General features: G+C 40.5%; 1 protein-coding gene and 1 pseudogene across 3 annotated transcripts in view; one reads left to right on the top strand and one right to left on the bottom strand.

The window, feature by feature from the left end:
* LOC309624506 (small ribosomal subunit protein uS8 pseudogene) overlaps positions 1-18703 on the top strand; it is a 36199-nt pseudogene continuing 17496 nt past the window's right edge. Inside the window, exon 1 of the transcript XR_014249904.1 lies at positions 1-18626. The product of XR_014249904.1 is annotated as a small ribosomal subunit protein uS8 pseudogene (transcript). The remainder of the gene's footprint in view (positions 18627-18703) is intronic.
* Positions 1-18703, bottom strand: part of MARCHF6 (membrane associated ring-CH-type finger 6) — a 76065-nt gene that overhangs the window by 56707 nt on the left and 655 nt on the right. The window lies entirely within an intron of this gene.

The following is an 18703-nucleotide window of genomic DNA, read 5'->3' as shown; positions in this document are numbered from 1 at the left end:
TGAAAAAAAAATTGAATTATCTTTGGTTATAACTTTTAAAAAAATAATAGGCCACCAAAAACTAAAATATTGCATGTTAAAGCAAGACTCTATCACTAGGTAAAACATTAATCAACATCATGGAGAACTAAAAAGTGTGATCAGGATGATAATCTAGTATATCTGAAACTTAAAAATTTTCTTTTATGTAAAAAGGTCAATTGTTCCTTTGTATGAGAGCTCTGTAAATAAATCAAAATTGAAAATAACGGAAACCGTGGTTTTCTTTGAAACCGTACTTCCTCATAACCAACAGATTATAGATAGAAATATGCAAAATCACTTCACCATTCCTGTCCTAACAGTTTAAAGTCTAAAGTCCTAAGTCCGGTCCTAAGTTTAAACTTCACAAAAACACATCGAAACAGCAGAGCGGCCCTAGAGGGAGAGACAGACAGGAACAGACACACACACAATAGAGTGTGGAGGGGGCATCCCAAGACCACGAAGGCCAGAGAAAGGCGAGCCAGAGGCCACCTTAAGCAGAAACTACAGAAGCTCAGGGCTACGGGTCGGCCACCAAAGGGCAGCAGCTCTTCCTTCACTCCCTCCACCCCCGCCCCAAGTGATTCTCATGGCACTACTGTCAGTCTTGCCTGGGGTGGCGGGTGACATACAGATGGCCGAAAGCTATCCCTCAAGCTCGCTTGCTCGGTCCTTAACGCGGTCTTTCCGCAGGACCACCTACCGAAACCTGGTTGTGATTTTCATTTAGACCATCTTCTCGGTGATCCACCAAGACCAAATGCCAACCCCAAGTGGGCAATCTGAGGGGCAATGGGCAGTATGAACAACGGGCAAGGACTTAATGCAAGCTTCTGATCTACTCTCTTACAGGGAATTCCTTATGAATGAGGAATAATTGCAACCCAGAGCCCAGCACTAATGGATTTAATAATGAATCCCCAGCACCCGTCAGACTGGGATACGCACATGTTGGGAAGTGTGGCGCAGTTACGGCCCCTTAAGAGCAGCACAGACTTGTGCATGCTCAATCCTGGGTGGCTAAGCAATATTTGTCGAAGTTAGGGATATCAAGCACTGGGGGTAACCTAAGTGGTGAGCACACTAGTCTCCCCGGTTATCAATAAGCCAGACAGATCGCTCCAGCAACACAGAAAGGCCGCGCACCACCACCCACGTAAGAGCTATCAAAGTGCCAATCCTGTCTGTGATGGAGTCACGTAGGGTTGTCCAGGTTGAGTCAAATTAAGCGCAGAGCACACCACTGTGCCTTCAAGTTTCAGCTCTGGAACCAGACACTCCAGCTACCACCATCCGAAGGACTTCGGTTTCCCATAAGCTGCCAGCAATAAGCTACCGGCACATTACCGGAAATAAGGAGGGCAGTCGGCATTGTTCATGGTCAGAACAACATGGAATCAGAATCTCTTCAAACCTCCCATTTTCACCTTCATCCTTAGGTAATGAAAACATCCACGGCAAAAGCTTTCACTGTGGTCGGTCCTGCATCAATAAGACTGAGCTCTAGCGGTGCAGTACGAGCACCCCAGCCATTCCGTCCAATCGGCCTCCACAATCAACCTCCAACACAAACAAAATAGAACCACGCTCCCATTCCAGGATTTCCAGCAACAGTGTGCAGGCAGCTCGCGCCTGCTTTGAGTACTTCAATTTCTTCAAGTGCACACTTCAGCCCACAGAAACTCGACTAGGAGCCAGGAGGGCGCCGAGAAGCAGGGGGTAGGGATGGGGAACGGAGGCTCCCCATCCACAAACCCGCGCGGCAGATCATACAGCATTTTAACTGCACCGAATTCAATACCCTGCCACTGAAGCTGGGGATTACCTCAGCTGCCGGTACCAGATTTGCCACACAATGAATCTGCCTTAAAGGATTTTAAGTGGACTCATTCCAATTACTGGACCTCGAAAGTGTCCAGTGTTGTTTTTCATCACTGCCTCCCCACCCTCGGGTCGTGAGTGGCAAATCTGCTACCTTCCTACGCTGGAGTAGCAGATTACCAGGCTTCTCTATGGAATCGAATCCGGATTTCCCATCACCCGAATTCCCAGTCACGGTGGTTGCCATGGTACGCAAAACGACTCCTTAATAGGGCCACAGAACGTGCAATCCTGGTCATCTAGAATCATCAGAGCAGAGCCGCTGATGCCCATGAGCATGGATTAGTTCTAGAATTACCACAGTTCTGTAGGTAGGAGCCAAACAAGCACTCAAAGTCATTCTCAACATCAGGGTATCGAAGCCAGAAGCGCTTAGACGCCTGTGAATTAACTTTAGTGACAGGCAAGGGCTACTGCAGGATCAACCACTCAGGGTGGGTTTGAGTGCGAGTGTGAGGAGACAGGTGCAGTCATAGGGCAAAGTGGTTCCACCTCATCCTGTCTCCCCGGCGAGCTCTCAGGCAGCTGCGGGAGTAGAAAGTAGGGCGCAGTAGCCACAGCGCGGCAAGGGGTGTCCCATAAGCAAGACACAGTGCAGAGGGAAGCAGCAAGAGACACCGCTGGGCTTACACGAACGAGGGTCACCACGAGGGTCGCCACGTCACCCTCCACCAACATGGTGGCTGGTCAGCCACCAGTTATACGGGGATGGGCTGGGGTGGGGCAGGGACAGCCTTTGTGGGCACACCTCGGCTAGCGGGACGCAGGGACAAACACCGGAAACAGTATCAACACGGGTGTGAACGGCTGATCGCCAGTCGGGCGCCTCCTAGACAGGGACCAGCCCCACAAGGTGACCTGTGTGGCGCAGGGAGCCGCGGCAAGGACGTCACAGCAGGAGACTGAGGGATGTGCCCACCCACAGGAGGCACCATGTCTCCCCACACTCCCACAGCACGACTGCGAGGGGCGGGTGGGGTTGAGTGGGGTGGGACTGGAGAGACAGCACCTCCACTAGCAGGACAGAGAAACACGTGAATACGACCAGACACCGATCTTCAGTAGACTCCATCCTTCTGAAGGATGAACCAATAAACAGAAAACTAAGCAAACACAACAAATCTAAATCAAGGCCCGGAGCTCTGCTCGACAGTCTAAAGTACAGGACTGGACTCACATTGCCCTGCAAGGTCAAAACTATTTTTGCCGTAACACTAAGAGTGTTTTACTCTCATTGTCTTGCCATTGTACAGTGGAGTTTTCCAGAGGCTACATGAGACACCTGTTTGAATGCAACTGCCTCCCATTAAACCAGACATTTAAAAGGTACGTAAATATAAAACAAATCCACTCTTCTCACCAGTATTTTGGATTTAGAATATATAGTTATTTTCATTAAAAAAATTTTATATTAACACATAATGGGTGTGTTAAACGAATAAATATTTCTAAATTTTTTAATTCTCTTATACGGCAAATAAAAGCTCTTCTGAATCTTTTAGAAGAATTTACAGGGATCCTGAGACCAAAAAAGTTTGAGAACCACTGCTCTATCGTAGTGGTATGTTTAGGTATGCTGATAGATAGATAGACATAGATTTTGCTCATGGAACATGTGAAAAAAATCAGAGAATAACTATGGCTCTCTCAAAATACACATATGCATAAAATTATCATTATTGTATCAGGGACTTCACAAGCTCCACTGATTATATAAGAACAAGGAAAGGGAAGGGAACATTAGACTTCTGAATCACTTTGTTTTAGAACCATAGAAATCTTTTACATAATAATAAAAGTGGAAATCATATAATAATCCAAATGCAAAATAAACCAAAAACAAATCAAATAAACCTGTGTATATCAAGCTTAATCACAGAAAATAATTACTTTAGACTTTAAAACATGATCATATATCCCCAAGTAGGCTATATCCAAAGACAGAAGGAACTATAAAGAAATCCTAAAGAGAATTCAATAATCATCATGTTAATAGTAATAACATTGATAGTTACTTTAAAACTTGGAGGATAAAGACAATAAGTATGATACTGGTACTGCGGTTATTTGTTTTAAAAAAATTATCTCTTAGAATACGTAAGTATTCATGGATGAAAAGATATCGTATCTGGGATTTCCTTTAAAACAATCCAGCAGAAGTGTGGGGAGGCAAGAGGGAAAGGGTTGAGATAAAAGAATTATCAACCATATGCTTGTATCTGTTGAATCTAGATGCTGGTTATACGGAAGTTTATTACATTAATCTATTTGTGAGTTTGAAATTTTGTATAATGAAACTTTAAAAAAAACAATCAAAGGTTAACATGCAATTTGTAAATATAATAGCTGAACTTTACTAACACTACCAAGTCCTATCTGTCTATCTATCTATCTATTTATTTATTTATGGCTGCGTTGGGTCTTCGTTGCTGCACGCAGTCTTTCTCTAGCTGCGGCGAGTGGGGGCTACTCTTCGTTGCGGTGCGCGGGCTTCTCACTGCGGTGGCTTCTCTTGCTGTGGAGCATGGGCTCTAGAGCGCAGGCTCAGTAGTTGTGACGCACGGGCTTAGTTGCTCGGCGGCATGTGGGATCTTCCCAGACCAGGGCTCGAACCTGTGTCCCCTGCACTGGCAGGTGGATTCTTAACCACTGCGCCACCAGGGAAGCCCACCAAGTCCAATTTTATCAGTGAAGTTCTTTAGCGGGAGGTCTTTGCATGTGGTTTATTTAACATACACACACAAATGTGAAAACTCATGTTAGCAATTTTCCTATTTCACTGACCATGTTTTTTAAAATGTGTTAAAGCTTTCACTGGCTATTATCTTCATCAGGGAAAGAAGGCAAAATAAAATCTAAATAATCTGTCTCAACATTCCTAAAAGCCTAGTACTATGCAACCAACAACCCATTTCTAACTTAAAACCATTTCATCTAAATGACTCTAATACAGAATTTGGTCCAAGAAACAACATCACAAATCTCTTTTGCAGTACTGACTCTTGTTTTTCCCCACATGATGAAGTTGTGACTGAGTTTTGCTCAAGAGTACTTTATGAATAAATATTTCCCTAAATGGAAAGGCAAAGATTGTTGCTATAAATCAACCAGAATGGCGATAAGCCTCAGCTATAAAACTCTTCAAGGCAAACACTTAGCTGTTTAGCAGGCCCCGAGCCACACCTGATTCGCAGTGGCTTACCCACCCCTTATCAGGGAAATGGAGGCCAGGAAAAGCTACCTAAGAGATAGGCTGCAGCTGCCATTGCTCTATATCCTCAACTCAATTTCCTTAGCTAGTCCGTGTGCATGGAGTAGAAGCAATGAAAGGTTCTTCCCTGCCAATCTATATTCCAGGAGAAAAATCTGACACAAGGCACAGGTATATAAAGGTCATAGCTAAACATTCATTCTGGAAGAACACGTAAGAAACTATTAACAGTTGCTACTCTGGGGGGATCAGGGTTGGGGGAAATAAGTTCTTTCCTTATTTTATAAGTGTATGTTGCCTATGGTGCAGGCGTACCTCGGCATCCATGGACTGCTTCCAAGAGCCCCCTGTATCCCAAAACTCCAGGGCACTCAAGTCCCATAGTTGGCCCTCCGCATCTGCAGGTTCTCTCCACATCCACGGATTCAAGCAAATTCAGATGAAAATTCTGATCTGCAGTTGGTTGAATTTACAGATATGACACCCACGAATGGGGCGGGGGCCAATACCATATAAGTACTGGAAAAAATCCACATATAAGTGGACCCAAGTAGCTCAAACCAGTGTTGTTCAAGTATCAACTGTATATATTCGTGTAGTATTTTGCTAATATCTTACTTAAAATTAATAGTTCCCTATATACTTATGTCCAAAAGCATGTACAAGAATGTTCATAGCAGCTCTATTCGTAATAATGCCTCCAAAATGGAAACTACCCAAATTGCCTAAATTTGGCAAATAAATTTGGATAAATTTTGGTATATTCATATAATTTAAGATAATACTTCATGGCAAAAAGAATAAACCAACCAAAACCACAAACCACAATTTGGATTTATCTCACAAAATGATGCTGAGTGATAAAGAACCCCAGACACAAAGAGTACCTACTCCTATACAATTCCACATGTAAAAAAATTCAAAAACATGTAAAACACATATCATCTAGAAAATAAGGATAAAGGTTCGCTCTAGAGAAAGGCAGCAATAAAGACTAGAAAACGAATGAAGATTCTAGATCAAGATGAAATAGTAGTTTTCTGCCTACTCCTCCTGCCAAGGACAGCTAAAAACCCAGGATATCATATACAAAACAAACATAAGAAAACTCGAAAAGGTGAAGAGAAGGCAGATCAGCAAAAGAAGCTGGGACGCCAAGGAACCACAAGGCAGTGAGTTCTCTGGATTTGTGTTCTGCCTCAAGTATCCTGGACTGGAGCCTGAGGTGGAGAAGCTGGCAAGCTAGAAACACCAATGAGAACAGACAAAAAAATTCCCCCCAAAGCTTGCTCTCTCTAGCCAAAGGACCAGGAAAGGGCAACTCAGCAAGACAGAAAACTTTATAGATAGTAACTGCTGCTGTACCCCAGCCAAACAGTACAAGAAAAAAATTCGACCCTACCACCACCTCTGACAGTCAAGAACAAGTGGGGAGTAGATTTAAGATTAGCAAACTCTATTTCTAATCCTAGCCCAACTATATTATCAAGCAAGTTAATGAGGAAATGAGGATTTAAAACCTAACCCGCAATTCCAAAAGACAACTTTTTGACTTTATCATACACACCCTGGTTATGTGATCAAGTTTTCTTGAATGTTTTATTTTTTCATAATTTAATGTCAATATCCTACATATATCTACCGCTCCAAATTTATAATTTTCTTCCTTTTGAACAGTAGATTTGCTCCCTCTAATGAAACACATTACTGAAATATAAGGGTAAAAATAACTAGTACAACAGCTAATTTTAAGAAGTAGTTTTATTACTAGTGAAGCTGGATATTTCCACATTTTGCCACGTTCTCTTTGTGAACTATATATTCAAATTCTTCGTCCAGCTTACTAATTAGGGTCTTAACAATAAGAAGAGTCCAAAAAAATTCAGCAAAGGATTTGAACAGATACTTCAGCAAAGAAGGTCTACAAGTGAAAACAATGCTGACTCATTAAGGAATGCAAATTAAAAACACAGTTAAGATGCTAATGACTGTACAACAATGGGCTTATATTTAATGCCACTGAATTAGACACTTAAAGATGGTTAGAATAGTAAATTTTGTTATGTATTTTTTACATTAACAACAAAGTTTAAACCACAGTAAGATTACCACTACATACCTATTAAAATAAAAATAAAAACATATATACTCTTACCATACATCCAGCAATCCTATCCTAGGTATTTAACCTAGTAAAATGAAAACTTGTGTTTGCACAAAAACCTATGTGAATTTCATTCATAATTCTCCCAGACTGGAAACAACCAACCCAAGCATTCCACAACTGGGGAATGGATAACTGTGGCACATCCCTACAACAGAATACTACTCAGCAATAAAAAGGAGCAAACTGCTGATACAGGCAACAATGTGACTACATCTCAAATGCATTATGTTAAGCTGTAAGAAGCCAGACTCAAACAGCTACATACTGTTTAATTCCACTTATGATGTTCTGGAAAAGACAAAACTATACAGACAAAAACAGATCAGTGGTTGCCAGGGTCCGGGGGTGGAGCTGACCATAAAAAGACACGAAGTTATTTTGGGGAGTGAAAGAACTATATCTTGATTGTGGTGGCTACATGACTATCTGCATTTGTCAAAAACTCACAGACATTAAGTAACGAAAACTTTAAATACACTTTAATTTTAATAAAATCAAAAAGTTTTCTACAGTACTGGTGTCTAAACAGATGTAGGAAAAAAGAACAAATGAGAAAAGGTAACGACATGAAAAAAAATTAGTTCCCTCTCTAAAATGTGTTCTAATGAAGTTGTAGATTGAAATGTATCCCAATGAGCACATTTATTTCATCCGACCAGGTAGGAATTAATGTTGCTAGGGGCTGTGGAAATCATCAGCATTGGTCATCAAATATTTCTGGCACTCTGCTTTCTGGGTATGTGGCAGTACTGCACTTCCCTGTCACCTCTGAAATTATACCTGAACATGTGACTTGCTTTAGTCAATGAAATGTGAGTTATAGTGATGTGCATCACTTCTGCATAGAAGTCTTTGGGCACCAATGAACACAATCCATCACACTGCATTTTCTTGCCTCAACAACTGTGGAATCATGTGCTAAGCCACGGTCTCCAATCTAGATCTCCAAGTGACCAGCATTATTAGCAGGAGGATCTCTCCCCAGCCACACTGGACGTGATGTCAGTGAGAAACTTAACGCAACCCTCTGTTGCTCAGGTTTGGGGGAAGTTTGTGACTAAGACATAAATCAGTCCATCCTGTTTTATAAAGGATCTTAGCTGCTTCACAAAACTAAAACTAAAACAAGCAACAACCACCACCAACACAGAAAGTCAAAGAAAACTCTTTTCACCATCTTTCCGTGCTACGGCAATGGTGTGCATGAATGACCTGGCTGATGCTCTCAAGAGCATTAACAATGCTGAAAAGAGAGACAAATGCCAGGTTCTTGTCAGGCCATGCTCCAAAATCATCTGGTTTCTAACTGTAATGATGAAGCATGCTTACATTGGCAAATTTCAAATCACAGATGATCACAGAGCTGGGAAAATTATTGTGAACCTCACAGGCAAGTTAAACAAGCATGGAGTGATCAGGCCCAGATTTGGAGTGCAACTCAAAAATCTAGAAAAATGTCAAAATAACCTACTTCCATTCTGCTAGCTTGGTTTCACTGTACTCACAACCTCAGCTGGCATGAGGACCATGAAGAAACAAGACAAAAACACATAGGAGAGAAATCCTGGAATTTTTTTCCTAGGAGTATGTAACAATGTGCAAATAAAATGCCTCAATGGGGAAAAGGGGGGGGGGAGGAGTCAAAGAAAAAATTATCTATTTTGTTTACTAGGATCAATCCCACCACCCAAAACCTCAAGAGAATAACAAGGCCAAGGCTACAAAAGGAGAGTGCAGTCTACAAAAGGTGCAGCCTGAGGCCCTTCACTAAAAATGAAATAATGTTCTGTGGTGGAGTAAGGCTCCACCAAGTTAACATGCAGTAAAATTACAAATCTTGCTCAGGCCAAAGTAAAATCAATGCACTCTGCTGGTTATGAATGCAAACTTACCTAGAACAATAAAACAAAGCTCTTCCTGGTTTTAAAGGGCAAATTTCTTCTGTTAAATCCTATGGCAACTTTTGTTGCTTTATTTGAATACTTAATATCTTCACAAAGCATACCTTTTAGAAGTTCCTAGCACAGAACCTAGCTCAGTAAAGTTTTTTTTGAACAAAACCTTCAAGTCCTTAGTGACTGAATATGGAGACAGCCCATGAGATGAAAGGGAGGGGGAACACCCAATAGTGTGCGAGGTTATCAAGTTGGTGCCAGCTGTGGAAGTCAACACCCATTCAAGGCTAGCCCATCCCATTAGTTTTTTTAGCCAACAATCCAAACATATTCTAAGTATCTACTATGAGAAAAAATGCAAAACAACTCTTAAAGTTTTGGGTACATCTTAACTCTTAAGCCAATCTCTACCCTGAAAGTTCTTTCACATAAGATTTCAAAATGTTTCCACTTTCCTTCTGGTGATAAACTAGTGATAATTTAATAAACAAAGGGTTTAATACACTTTTTTAGAACAGATTACATTTACAGAAAATATAAGGAGACAGGACAATGCTCCCCCGTACACAGTACCCAGTATCCCCTCTTATTAGCATCCTACATTAGGATGGTAGTTCTATTACACTTAATGAACCCATATTGACACATTATCATTACCTAACTCAACAGTTTATTCAGATTTCCTTGATCTTTACCTAATGTCATTTTCTATCCCAGAATCCACATTACATTTAATTGTCATGTCTCCTTAGGCGTCTCTTGGCTCTGGCAGTTTCTCACACTTCCCTTGTTTTTGATGACTTCGATTTTTTTTAAACTAATTAATTTATTTTTTGTGTGCATTGCATCTTCGTTGCTGCACGCAGGCTTTCTCTAGTTGCAGTGAGCACGGGTTACTCTTTGTTGCGGTGTGCAGGCTTCTCAGTGTGGTGGTTTATCTTTGTTGCAGAGCACGGGCTCTAGGCGCACAGGCTTCAGTAGTTGTGGCATGCGGGCTCAGTAGTTGTGGCTCACAGGCTCTAGAGCGCAGGCTCAGTAGTTGTGGCGCACAGGCTTAGTTGCTCCGCGGCATGTGGGATCCTTCCAGACCAGGGCTCGAACCCCTGTCCCCTGCATTGGCAGGCAGATTCTTAACAACTGCACCATCAGGGAAGTCCCCAGAATTGGTCTGATGTTTTTGCTCATGATTAGAGTGGGGCTGTGGGTTCTGGGGAGGAAAATCACATAGACAAAGTGCCATCTCATCACAGAATATGAACGGTACATTATCAACATGATTTTTATGACTGTTAATGTTGACCTTGATTCACCTGGTTGTAGTAACAAAGGATTTTTAATAGCTAATTATCAACAAAAATTTTATAATTAGTAGCTACGATTACAGTAAACAAATATTAAAAATACATTAAAAAACAGTATTCAAAATATCTGTGGATAACCTATATAGCTAAAACCAGAAGTGTGACTACATAAATTGTGGTACATTCACTACACGAATGTCTATAGCCCCTTAAAAATAGCAGTTGGGCTTCCCTGGTGGCGCAGTGATTAAGAATCTGCCTGCAAATGCAGGGGACACGGGTTCGAGCCCTGGTCTGGGAGGATCCCACATGCCGCGGAGCAACTAAGCCCGTGAGCCACGGCTGCTGAGCTTGCGCGTCTGGAGCCTGTGCTCCGCGGCGGGAGAGGCCGCGACGGTGAGAGGCCCGCGCACCATGATGAAGAGTGGCCCCTGCTCTCCGCAACTGGAGAGGGCTCTCGCACGGAAACGAGGACCCAGCACAGCCAAAAATAAAAAAATAAAAAAAAATAAAAAAAAAAATAGCAGTTATATGACAATATGGAAGTATGCATAATGTTAAGTAAGCAAAGCAGGAATGAAAAAATGAATACACACTGTTCTTACAACTAGGGAAAAAACCCAAAACAGCCTAAAAAAGAAAATACAAAAAAATGATAGCCATTATATTGGTTAGATGAGAACACGGGTGATTTTCTTCCCATTTTCCCGGTTTCTACTGTTTCATTGCTACTTCTACAATTACAAGAAAAAGAAATTTTTAACTGCTAAAATTCTGTGGAAAAACACTTCCTTTTTGACTGTGAAAGTATACCTATTTTTTTTAAATGTGGATTTGGTAATTAGGCCTTGAAAGCATACATTTAAATTCCAATTCTCCATATATCCCAAAGCTTAGTTATTTCTTATCTCTCCAGATTACTGATCATTACAAAACTAACATTCACCTATACTATTGCTCCTGGGAGCCTGAAAACTACATCTGCCTTGCTGATTAGGCTTGAGTTACATGCTGTCAATGAGAAGCTCTTCTGTGGGATCATAAGATGGAGGGAAGGAGTAAAGCCATTTCCTACTTCTGGCTCTAAAAACAGCAGTGGCAGCTAACTGCAGGTACTGTGGACTCCTGCAGTAGTTACAGAGTTCGTGGTAAGGATTTTGCCAGCAGTGGACAAATGCAAATTCAGCAGCACAGGCAATAACTCCCAAGTTTTAGCAGGAGTGTGCCAAGTATCAATGTATTGAATATTTCCTCTCAGCTCCAAATTTATCCTTCAGTACCACCTGTTCAGTGATAAGAAACTGGACTGTTTTAAACAGTTTTTAAAAATAAATTTGTCGGTAGAGGGTGCTGGAGGAACAACACAGGAGGACTGGAGCACTCCTTGCTCCCGCTGCACTGTCAGGTTTGCTTTAGTAACCAACTTCTCACAGCCCCACTGACATCAGCTCAACACACTCCAGGCCTTGCGCGCACAGTGGTACCCTAACTCTGTCTGCATGCCTCCCCGTCAACCTTGAGTCTCCTGCATGCACCCTGGAGGGTTGTTTCCTGCTCGCCCGGAAACTGTGCACGAGCTCTGGCTTGGACAACTCCATACTCCTCCAATGAGGTCTGAACCACAGCTGTGAGGAGGGGCCCTCACCCCTCCCCAGTCTGTCCCTACTTGGACATTTTCCCTCAGGCCCAGGGTACCTTTTACCGTAGTCCTTACATCTTTATAATTATTCTCTTATCATAGGTTAATAATTCTTTCAACTTTCTCTAGTTAAGTTACTGTGTTTTCTGCCTCCTCACTGGATCCAAAGTGCAAAGGAAAAAGAAGATTTAAAGAAGAACCAAGTGGAAATTTTAGAAGTGAAAAATACAGACAGTGTGGACTCACTCCTGGACTCAGGCTCAACAGCAGTGGTTGTCTCAAGAAAAAGCACTTGTATTATTCTTTGGAGTTACCAGCTGAACTGCTTCCCCACCTCCACCTCCCACGAAACACCATTTTTACTATAAACAAAACAAAACAAAACAACAACAACAAAATGACAATTATTCAGACAGATTTGGGTATTCGGCAGGCATTGTGTCACAAAAGAATGAAGGGAGCCTAAGAACCAAGGAAAACACTGACAATATTTGCTGCCAATGACAAAAATAAAACTTCCAAGCAAATATTAGGATTTTAGAAAACCTATATCCACCACAATAAGAACGACAGCTTCTCCAATACCTAAAGCCCTTCTGAGATAAGTGGTGACGTTAATGAATGTGACTTTTATGTTACACAGGAAAATGTGTCAAGCTTTGGAAGATTTGCATAACTTGATTCAACAGCTACCAAATGATCAATACATGAGGTTACAAAGCCATGCATGAGTAAAAAACAATGGATTTTTAAAAAGTTTTACTGAGGAATAACGGACAGCCAATAAAATACGCTTACTTAGAGGATATCACTTGATAACGCTTGACACTGGTAAAACTGTCACCACAATCAAGATAATGAACATATCCATCACCACCAAAATTAACTCATGCTCCTTTGTAATCCAGCTTCATCTCATCCTTCTCTCACCCATCTTGTTCCCTCCCAACTAACTGTTCTCCGCAGCACGTATAACCATCTAGTCATGCCATATAATTTATTACATGTTTATTTTCTGTCCTCCCCTGCTCCTCTACCAAGCCAAAAACAAGAACATAGGCTCTATGAAAGAAGGGATTTTGTCTATTTTGTTACCAGCCTAGCCCAAGTACATAAAATAGTGCCTGGCTCGTAACAGGTGCTCAATAAACACTTGTCAAATAAGTGCATGTATGCTTGCCCATAAGCATGCCAAAGCAGTGAAAGTTGATCTGTGGCAAGAAGAATGAAGCAGGCATTACTGGAAGCAGAGGTGAAAGACCATGTGGTTCTAGAAAGACAGTAACTAGCTGTCTGGTTCTGACAACTTCCTATCCTTTTAACCCATTACTTCCAAATCTAAGTCACCTCAAGGTTTTACCATAATAGATACAGAACATGATCAATTATGATAAAGTTCAGCTTCATCCCTTCCCAATGAATATAATTCATAAAGCATAAAAAACAATTGTTTTGGCAGTCCATAAAAATAGGCTGATGAGATTTTATATTACATTCTGCTAGTGTGAGCAGTAATTTAGAAAAATGAAAAAGAAAAACGTCAGCTCTATATATCACTGGGCTGAACTGAGAGCACACTACTATGGCAAAATGTTTAATATCTTAATGAGAGTTTCATACATCAATACTTGCAACATTTATTCCAATGTTGCAGTGCTTTTACTTTTAAAATATGTATATCCTTGAGCAAAGAACAGATTTTTTTTTTTGAAACTGAAAAATATCAGTGCTTTGCAGGATCAGACTCCTAATCGATAAAATGAGGAAGATCTAAGATCTCCTCAAGCTCTGAAGTTCAAATATTTGATGATAGAGAGCAGTTTACCTAACAGAACTTCTTTCAAAATAGGAGTCAATCCTCTTACACCCTGCCCCTGCCCTACCAACTAAGTTTACCTAATATTCTAAATGCTTTGTTGTCATTTCAACAACTTTTCATTTCACCTTCACTAGGAGTAGATTCTGTCTCAAGAAACCACTTTCTTTGCTCAACCATAAAAAGCAACTCCTCATCTGTTAAAATTTTATCATGAGATTACAGAATTCAGTCACATCTTCAGGCTCCACTTCTAATTCTATTTTTCTTGCTATTTGCACCACACCTGCAGTTACTTCCTCCACTGAAGTCCTGAACCCCTCAAAATCATCCATGAGGGTTGGAATCAACTTCTTCCAAACCCCTATTAGTGTTGATATTTTTGCCTCTTCCCATGAATCACAAATGTTTTTTTAAATTTTATTTTTTTTTATTGAAGTATAATTGATTTACAATGTTGTGTTAGAATCACAAATGTTTTTTTTTTAAGAAACTGATATTCTTTTTTAACTTTTTTATTTATTTATTTATTTATTTTTGGCTGTGTTGGGTCTTCGTTTCTGTGTGAGGGCTTTCTCCAGTTGCGGCAAGTGGGGGCCACTCCTCATCGCGGTGTGCGGGCCTCTCACTATCGCGGCCTCTCTTGTTGCGGAGCACAGGCTCCGGACGCGCAGGCTCAGTAATTGTGGCTCACGGGCCTAGTTGATCCGCGGCATGCGGGATCTTCCCAGACCAGGGCTCGAACCCGTGTCCCCTGCATTGGCAGGCAGATTCTCAACCACTACGCCACCAGGGAAGCCCCCACAAATGTTCTTAATGGCATCTAGCATAGTGAATCCTTTCCAGAATGTTTTCAATTTACTTTGTCCAGATCCATCAGAGGAATCATTATCCATGGCAGCTATAGCCTTATGAAATGTATTTCCTAAATAATAAGACTTGAAAGTTGAAATTACTTCCTGATCCATGGGCTACAGAATGGGTGTTGCGTTTGCAGGCATGAAAACAACACTCATATTGTTGTACATCTCCATCAGAGCTCTTGGGTGACCAGGTACATTGTCAATAAGCGATATTTTGAAAGGAACCTTCTTTTTTTCTGAGCAGTAGGTCTCAACAGTGGGTTTAAGATATTCAGTAAACCATGTTGTAAACAGATGTGCTGTCATCTAGCCTTTGTTGTTCCATCTACAGAACACAGGCAGAGTAGATTAAGCATAATTCTTAAGCGCCCTAGGATTTTTGGAATGGTAAATGAGCAATGGCTTCAGCTTCAAGTCACCAGCTACATTAGCCCCAGCAAGAATCAGCCTGTCCTTTGACGCTCTGAAGCCAGGCATTGACGTCTCCCCTCTAGCTATGAAAGTCCTAGGTGGCATCTGCTTCAAAGATAAGGTTGTTTCATCTACACTGAAAATCTGTTTTTCAGCGTGACCACCTTCAAGAATTATCTCAGCTGGATCTTCTGGATAACCTGCTGCAGCTTCTGCGTCAGTACTTGCTGCTTCACTTTGCACTCTGGTGTTATGGAGACAACTTCTTTCCTTAAACCTCATGAACCAAACTCTGCTAGCTTTAAACTTTTCTTCTGCAGCTTCCTCAACTTTCTCAGCCTTCACAGAATTGAAGAGCGCTAGAGCCTTGCTCTAGATTAGGCTTTGGCTTTAGGGACTGTCGTGGCTGGTTTGATCTTCTCTCCAGACAACTAAAGCTTTCTCTACGTAAGCAATATGGATGTTTCTTATCACCCATTTGTTCACTGCAGGAACACTTTTAACTTTCTTCAAGAACTCTTCCTTTACATTCACAACTTGGCTAACTGGTACAAGAGGCCTAGCTTTCAGCCTATCTCGGATTTCAACATGCTTTCCTCACTAATCTTAACCTATCTCTAACTTTTGATTTAAAGTGAGAGACATGCGACTCTTCCTTTCACTTGAATACTTAGAGTTCATTACAGAGTTATTAATGGCCTAATTTCAATATTGTTGGGCCTCAGGGAATAGGGAGGCCCCAAGGAGAAAAAAAGAAACGGGAACAGCAGTTGGTGGAGCAGTGAGAATACACACATTTACCTATTAAGTTCACTGTCTTTGTGGGCACAGTTCATGGTGTCCCAAAACAATTACAACAGTAAATCATAGATCACCATAGCAAATATAATAATAATGAAAAAATTTGAAATATTTGAAAGAATTACTAAGATGTGACACAGAGACATGAAGTGGGCAAATGCTTCAGGAAAAATGGCACCTATAGACTTAATGCAGGGTTGCCACAAACTCTCAATTTGTAAAAAAAATTAATATCTGCAAAGCTCAATAAAGTGAACACAATAAAACAAGGCATGGCTGTATTATAAGAATGGATTATAAAACTGTTGATTTTACAAAAATAAAACTTAATACACTGAACACTTTAGAGATCTTTAATACCTAGCAAACACATAATATGAAGGGTCAAAATCCATCTGGCAAACAACCCATTTTCTAATAGAATTCAGTCTTGTTTACTACAAATATGAAACATTCTGAGCATTATAACATCATATATGGTACCATGAGAAGGAAAGCAACATGCAACTTTTAAAAGAGATGGAAGAGCTTAACAATCTCTTTGCAGGTTGGCATTTCAGATTTCTGTTTGCTCAGATTAACATATTAAAAAATAGATAAGTGAAGAACATCAACAGTGTTTTTAACGAGTGATAAAATTTAAAGATTTAAAAAATTTTTATTTTCTTTATGTTTAGCCATATTTTCCAAGTCTCCTACCAAAAAAAAAAAAAATGTTTCTTTTATAATCAAATAAAAACCCAATTGCATTTTTTTAATTTAAGAAATAACCTGTAATAACTCATTCAGCAAACAGAAGTTGTCTCCAAGCTTTTTGGTGTCTTCACTTTGTCATTTTTATCCTGAAATCTTCTGTAATCCTCCTTTTCCTTCCAGCATTTTTTCAAGTTAAATTTACACTAACTTTGAAAATTTCAGAAGACTTCCAATTTGGAATTATGCAAAATTAGGCATGAGCAGTATTAAGATTCACTTTCATTTCATGACTAACAGTGTCATAAAACAAATGCAAGGTAAAGCTTTGTCAAATTATGTAGATAATTCATCTTATAAAGGGAGTGACAAAAATACAGTCATCTCAACACTGGACACTGGGTATCCACTTATAAATTTAACCACGGAGTCTGTCAGACCTGAGTTGGAATCTTGCCTCTGACATCTGTTACCTGTATGACCTTGGGCAAGTTACTTAATCATACTAACCCTCAGTTTCCTCATCTGTAAAAAGGGAATGGTGCCTACCTAAAAGTCTTAAGAGCGTTAAATGAGATGTGTATAAAATGTTTAGTGAAGTACATGCCATCCATCAAGTCCTCAGTAAATGTCAGTTATTTCAATAGAGAACAGTGTTCAAGTCAGTAGATAAATATCATTTGTACTTTACCCCGACTGAGGGGGGTGGGCAGTGCATTAGAAGCACTCGGAAAATATTTCTTTCATGAGTCCACCTTTGCGATTCTGCAATTCCTGAATCACCACTATCATACGGTAAGTGTATGCAAGTACTAAGTGCTTAAGCTCAAAGAATGGGAATTTAATAAAACATGCCAGTATATATCAATTGATAAATCAATAAACACATTCATTACTAGAGTGAGTCATTAAAATTTGAATCCAAAAGGATGTATGGATGTAGATGGAAATTTACACACTAAGACCACCTGTCAAAAGAAAGTAATTCCTAACCTCCTCAGCAGTTTCACTTTACTATTTTTTCCAAAGGAGTCTCCTGTGGTGATTACCTTTCACTCACGGCATATAATAAAAACAACTCAGGCATAATGAAAGGAAAACTGTGTAATCAGGATACCTAGGTTCAAATCTTTCTCTTACTAGGGTGTGAAACTTGGACAAACTATTAAAATAACTAACTTCCACACCTATAAAAGATAATAATACCTACCTACTCCATAGGGATCTTAGATCAAATGTGAAGGCATGTAACTATGCTTTGTAAACTGTCAAGTATAACATGCAAATGTCATTACAGTTGAGGTTTTCCTATCGAAAGACTTCTTTAAAAAAAATGATAAATTGATCCCCTCCACGCATCACATATACAGACAACATCAAACTTTTCATCACCCATTACTGCACACCACGACAGTCCCTAACGATCTTCATTTAAAATCATCAAAATCGCAACCCGTAAGGTTGCAAGACGCTTATATCCCCACATAATAAACCCAAAGCATAAATGTATCTTCACCGATAACCGCAACAACAGGAAAGCGATTAGTAATTTCCTCTACAGACTCACGAAATTATTCGATAAACTCTAAAAAGATAAAACTGCTTAAAAACAACCTAACTACCTTCTACGGGTTAGCAAATGCGTTTCACTAGTCACAGATGTTCAGTCATGTCTTCACTTCTGTATTCAGTTCACAAGAGTCAGCTTGTTCCAGAACAGCCACATCCAAAACACACGCACTCACAAAGCAAAACACACACACAAAACTCTGCTTATTGGTGCCAGAGACTAAACACAAAATAAACTACACCGAAACAAAGAGCCTTCCTGATTCGAATAACCTCGGTGGCCCTGCCTCTGCCTCGCTTAGTAAACAAACTACTAGGGGCCACGCAAGCAGAGGGCAAGGTTTTTAAATACGAGGTCAGTTCACTCCACCAGGCCGTCACCTGGCGGGGTATTTTTCGCGAAGTTTCAGTCAACAAAGAAGTTTTATCGTG

This window comes from Balaenoptera borealis (genome assembly GCF_965194805.1).
Source record: "Balaenoptera borealis genome assembly, chromosome: 2".
Lineage (NCBI taxonomy): Eukaryota > Metazoa > Chordata > Mammalia > Artiodactyla > Balaenopteridae > Balaenoptera > Balaenoptera borealis.
This window is presented reverse-complemented; position numbering and strand designations above follow the sequence as displayed.